Consider the following 6,555-nt stretch of genomic DNA (forward strand, 5'->3'; position numbering starts at 1 on the left):
AGGAGGGATTTCAGTGATCCTTTTACTCAGCTGGCCCACTTGTGCTTCCAAATTTCTAATGGAGGACCTTGTTTCATTCATGAAACTCACAGTGGCCTTAGATAGATCAGAGACTAAATTTGCTAAGCTAGATGGATTCTGCTCAGAATTCTCTGTCTGTTGCTGAGTGGATGATGGAAAAGGTTTACTATTGTTAAACCTATTTCTTCCACCATTATTAAAGCCTTGTTGAGGCTTTTGATGATCCTTCCATGAGAGATTTGGGTGATTTCTCCATGAGAGATTATAGGTGTTTCCATATGGTTCACCCAAGTAATTTATCTCTGCTATTGCAGGGTTCTCAGGATCATAAGCTTCTTCTTCATAAGAAGCCTCTTGAGTACTGTTGGATGCAGCTTGCATTCCATTCAGACTCTGAGAAATCATGTTGACTTGCTGAGTCAATATTTTATTCTGAGCCAGTATGGCATTCAGAGTATCAATTTCAAGAACTCCCTTCTTCATAGGCATCCCATTACTCACAGGATTCCTTTCAGAAGTGTACATGAACTGGTTATTAGCAACCATGTCAATGAGTTCTTGAGCTTCTACAGGCATTTTCTTTAGGTGAATGGATCCACCTGCAGAAGTATCCAATGACATTTTAGCTAATTCAGACAGACCATCATAGAATATATCCAGGATGGCCCACTCTGAAAGCATGTCAGAAGGACACTTTTTGGTCAGTTCTTTGTAGCTCTCCCAAGCTTCATAGAGGGATTCACCTTCTTTCTGTCTGAAGGTCTGAACATCCACTCTAAGCTTACTCAGCTTTTGAGGAGGAAAGAACTTGGCTAAGAAAGCCTTGACCAGCTTATCCCATGAGTTCAGGCTATCTTTGGGTTGAGAGTCCAACCACACTCTAGCTCTGTCTCTTACAGTAAAAGGGAAAAGCATGAGCCTGTAGACTTTAGGATCTACTCCATTAGTCTTAACAGTATCACAGATATGCAAAAATTCAGTTAAGAACTGAAAAGGATCTTCAGATGGAAGTCCATGAAACTTGCAGTTTTGCTGCATTAGAGAAACTAGCTAAGGTTTCAGCTCAAAATTATTTGCTCCAATGGTGGGGATGGAGATGCTTCTTCCATGTAAATTGGAATTAGGTGCAGTAAAGTCACCAAGCATCCTCCTTGCATTATTATTATTTTCGGCTGCCATCTCCTCTTCTTGTTCAAAAATTTCTGAAAGGTGCTTGCTGGATTGTTGTAATTTAGCTTCTCTTAGTTTCCTCTTCAGATTCCTTTCAGGTTCTGGATCTGCTTCAACAAGAATTTTCTTGTCTTTGCTCCTGCTCATATGAAAAAGATGGACAGAAAAATAATAATAATAGGGATCCTTTTTGCCCGAGTATAGAGGTTCCCTTATGTGAGTAGAAGAAAAGAAAATTCGAACACAGATGGAAGAGGGGGTTCGAATTTGGGTGAGATGAAGTGTTAGTAGATGAATAAATAAAGAGAAGGAGATGAGAGAGAGAGAGAATTTTCGAAAACAATTTTTGAAAAAGAGTTAGTGATTTTTGAAAATAGTTTTTGAAAATGGTTAGTAATTTTCGAAAATTAAAATCAAAATTTAAAATAATTAGTTAATTAAAAAGAAATTTTGAAAAAGAGGAAAGATATTTTCGAAAATTAGAGAGAGAGAGAGAGTTAGTTAGGTAGTTTTGAAAAAGATAAGAAACAAACAAAAAGTTAGTTAGTTAGTTGAAACAAATTTGAAAATCAATTTTTAAAAGATAAGAAGATAAGAAGTTAGAAAGGATATTTTAAAATCAAATTTTGAAAAAGATAAGATAAGAAGATATTTTTGAAAAGATATGATTGAAATTAGTTTTGAAAAAGATTTGAAAAAATCACAATTAATGACTTGATTCACAAAAAATCACAAGATATGATTCTAGAACTTAAAGTTTGAATCTTTCTTAACAAGTAAGTAACAAACTTGAAATTTTTGAATCAAAACATTAATTGATGATGTTATTTTCGAAAATTTGATGTGATAAAGATAAGAAAAAGATTTTTGAAAAATATTTTTAGAATTTTCGAAAATAACTAAGAAAAATGAAAAAGATTTGATTTTTGAAAAAGATTTTGAAAAAGATAAGATTTTTTAAATTGAAAATTTGATTTGACTCATAAAAACAACTAAATTTTAAAAATTTTTGAAAAAGTCAAATCTAATTTTTGAAATTTATGAGAGAAGAGAGGGAAAGATATTTTTTTTATTTTTGAATTTTTATGATGAGAGAGAAAAATTAAAACATCATTTTTATGTTTTTCTCTTTTCTTTTTGGATCAAAACAAGGAATGCATGCAAGAACACTATGAATGTCAAGATGAACACCAAGAACACTTTGAATGTCAAGATGAACACCAAGAACATATTTTTGAAAATTTTTATATGCAAAGAAAACATGCATGACACCAAACTTAGATATCTTTAATGTTCAGGCACTAAGAATTCAAGAATGCATATGAAAAACACCATACAACACAAAACAAGAAAACATCAAGATCAAACAAGAAGACTTACCAAGAACAACTTAAAGATCATGAAGAACACTATGAATGCATGAATTTTTCGAAAATTTTATGCAAACTTTAAAACATGCAGTTGACACCAAACTTGAAATCGACTCAAGACTCAAACAAGAAACACAAAATAATTTTTTTTTATTTTTTATTTTTATGATTTTATGAATTTTTTTGGATTTTTCGAAAATTAGTGTGAAAAAGAAAAATAAGGATTCCAAAATTTTTAATATGAATTCCAGGAATATTGTACTCTTAGTCTAAAGCTCCAATCTAAGGGTTAGGCATGGCTTAATAGCCAGCCAAGCTTTAGAAGATACAAATCAGTCATACAACAGCTGATACTTCATCCAACTTCATATACTAATAAGAGGAAGCCTCAGTCTAAAAGAATTAGACATGGCTTTACATCCAGCCAGGCTTCAATATGCTTCATGAAACACTAGAATTCATTCTTAAAAATTCTGAAGAAAAATATATTTTTGAAAACATTTTTTTTTTCGAAAACAAAGGAGAAATTTTTGAAAGATTTTTGAAAAATTTTTGAAAATAAAACAAAAAGAAAATTACCTAATCTGAGCAACAAGATGAACCGTCAGTTGTCCAAACTCGAACAATCCCCAGCAACGGTGCCAAAAACTTGGTGCACGAAATTGTGATCTCAGGCAACGGCGCCAAAAACTATGTACGCACGTCTTAATAAATTGTTTTTCATTCACAACTTCGATACAACTAACCAGCAAGTGCACTGGGTCGTCCAAGTAATAAACCTTACGTGAGTAAGGGTCGATCCCACAGAAATTGTTGGTATGAAGAAAGCTATGGTCACCTTGTAAATCTCAGTCAGGCGGATATAAAATAGTTATGGAGTTTTCGAACATAAATAAAAAATAGATAGAAAATAAGGATAGAAACACTTATGTATATCATTGGTGAGAATTTCAGATAAGTGTATAGAGATGCTTTCGTTCCTCTGAACCTTTGCTTTCCTGCTGTCTTCATCCAATCAGTCTTACTCCTTTCCATGGCTGGCTTTATGTAAGGACATCACCATTGTCAATGGCTACTTTCGATCCTCTCTGTGAAAATGGTCCGATGCACTGTCACTGCATGGATAATCATCTGGAGGCATCACTGTGGTCAATGGTTGCGTCCCATCCTCTTGTGAAAATGGTCCAAATGCTCTGTCACAGCATGGCTAATCATCTGAGGTTCTCGATCATACTGGAATAGGATTTACCCTCCTTTTGCGTCTGTCACTACGCCCAGCACTCACGAGTTTGAAGTACGTCACAGTCATTCAATCCCAGAGTCCTACTCGGAATACCACAGATAAGGTTTAGACTTTCCGGACTCTCATGAATACCGCCATCAATCTAGCTTATACCACGAAGATTCTGATTAAGATATCCAAGAGATACTCATTCAATCTAAGGTAGAACGGGAGTGGTTGTCAGGCACGCATTCATAGGGAATGATGATGATTGTCACGTTCATCACATTCAGGTTGAAGTGCGAATGAATATCTTAGAAGCGGAATAAGTTGAATTGAATAGAAAAATAGTAGTACTTTGCATTAATCTTTGAGGAACAGCAGAGCTCCACACCTTAATCTATGGAGTGCAGAAACTCTACCGTTGAAAAATACATAAGTGAATAGAGGGTAAGCATGGCCGAGTGGCCAGCCTCCCATGGAGGTCTAGAGATCTAAAAATGATCAAAAGATGTCTAATACAATAGTAAAAAGTCCTATTTATACTAAACTAGTTACTAGGGTTTACAGAAGTAAGTAATTGATGCATAAATCCACTTCCGGGGCCCACTTGGTGTGTGCTTGGGCTGAGCTTGAATGTTACACGTGTAGAGGTCATTCTTGGAGTTGAACGCCAGTTTGTAACGTATTTCTGGCGTTCAACTCTGGCTTGTGACGTGTTTCTGGCGTTTAACTCCAGACAGCAACGTAGAACTGGCGTTCAACGCCCTTTTACGTCATCTAAACTTAGCCAAAGTATGGACTATTATATATTGCTGGAAAGCGCTGGATGTCTACTTTCCAACGCAATTAGAAGCGCGCCATTTTGAGTTCTGTAGCTCCAGAAAATCCACTTTGAGTGCAGGGAGGTTAGAATCCAACAGCATCAGCAGTTTTTCTTCAACCTCTGAATCTGATTTTTGCTCAAGTCCCTCAATTTCATCCAGAAAATACCTGAAATCATAGAAAAACACACAAACTCATAGTAAAATTCAGAAATGTGAATTTAACATAAAAACTAATGAAAACATCCCTAAAAGTAACTAGATTCTACTAAAAACATACTAAAAACAATGCCAAAAAGCGTATAAATTATCCGCTCATCAATCACACATACAGTCATGAAAAATGCGTCCACCAATACGACAAGACACTAAAAAAGGCCCAGGGTCACCACATTTTTTGGAATAGATTCCATCAAGGAAGAAATTGAACTACCCAAGGATAATGTCTCCAATTCTTCTATCCTATCCTTGTGAGTACACAAGTCCTTCAGAAATTTTGCATACTTCGGAATTTGTTGGATAGCATCAAGAAGTGGTATGGTTACCTCAACTTTCTTGAACACTTGAATCTTGTTTAAATCGAATTCTGGAGTCTTCTTTGCTTTCTTCACCAAGGAAGAGAATGGGATAGGAATGGACTCATCCACTATAGCTTTCCTCTTGGGTTCCTTAAGGCTTACTCCTTCTTCATCATACCTTTTGTCTACCTCCTCTTTTTCATGTGGAGATTCAACGACCACCTCTTCCTCATGGATGTCTTCCATGACCCTAGGAGGTATCTCCTCCAATGTAGTCTCCGACCGTAGAGTGATGGCGTTGAGACCGTCCTTGGGATTTGGAAGGGGTTGGGAAGGAAGGTTAGAGGAGCTTGAGGGTTGGTTGGTGTTATTGGAGGAGGACATGGCCATCTTCGAAATCATATCGGTGATATTGGCCAATTGAGCGCTCATAGCCTCGAATTGAGCCTTGTAGCCCTCGTCCCGTTTCTCCACAGCGGCTCTAAGCTCATCAACTTGATTGGTGGAAGATGAAGAGGATTGGTTGGATTGTTGTCTATGGTGTGGTACTTGGTATTTAGTGTAGTTATTTTGGTTTTGGTTATGGTGATTTTGGTTGGCTTGGTGGTTATTATTGTTATGATGATATTGAGATGAAGATTGGTTGTTGTTGTAATTAGAAGAAGAGTTGTTCCATCTTTGGTTTTGATTGCTCCCTTGTGCATTATTCCTCCACCCTTGATTTTGATTACTACTATGAGAGTAGTTGTTTTGGCCTTGAGAAAGGTAGGGCGGACGGTTGTTGTAATTTACATTGGCCACGACAAGGGCATGCTCCTCTTGAATTTGATGACATTGATCGGTGTAATGTGTGGTGCTATAGCACAAACCACAAATTCTAGGAGGGCCTTCAAGTTGAGCAACTTGGGATGAGGCTTGAATGGCTTGGATGGAGTAGTATTCCTTTTGATCTTTTTGTATTTACGTGAGGATAGTGGTCATATCCCCAAGCGCTTTGGTCAAGCTTGCTTCGGATGGTGATGGTTCTACCACACCCTTGAGAGGATTACTTCTCACCCTTAGGTGTTGTGTAGCCTCAGCAACATCATTTATCAAGCTCCAAGCTTCTCCTTCTGTCTTGTTTTTTTAAAGGGAACCGCCACTAAAAGCAGTGAGCAATCTTCTATCTTCTGCACAAAGACCTCTGGTGAAGTAACTAATGAGCAAGTGAGTGTTCAACCCATGGTGTGGACAAGATTTCAATAGCCTCTTGAACCGAGTCCAATACTCATACAAACTCTCTTGATCCTTTTGCATTATACCGGAGATCTTCTTTTGGATGTAGTCGGTCTTCTCCGGTGGGAAGAATTTATCTAGAAACTCTCTTCTCAAGAAATCCCAATTGGTCACAATCTCATCCGGTTGTGAATAAAACCATGTCTTTGCTTGCC

The 6,555-nt window shown here is 36.9% G+C and overlaps 1 non-coding gene across 1 annotated transcript; it reads left to right on the plus strand.

The window, feature by feature from the left end:
* Nucleotides 1-696: 696 nt before the first annotated feature.
* On the plus strand, nucleotides 697-804 carry LOC148546137 (small nucleolar RNA R71). Its single transcript, XR_015900248.1, has one exon. It is a non-coding gene; the product is annotated as a small nucleolar RNA R71 (small nucleolar RNA).
* The last annotated feature ends 5,751 nt before the right edge of the window (nucleotides 805-6,555 follow it).

This window comes from Arachis ipaensis, chromosome B9 (genome assembly GCF_059453495.1).
Source record: "Arachis ipaensis isolate K30076 ecotype BB chromosome B9, ASM5945349v1, whole genome shotgun sequence".
NCBI lineage: Eukaryota > Viridiplantae > Streptophyta > Magnoliopsida > Fabales > Fabaceae > Arachis > Arachis ipaensis.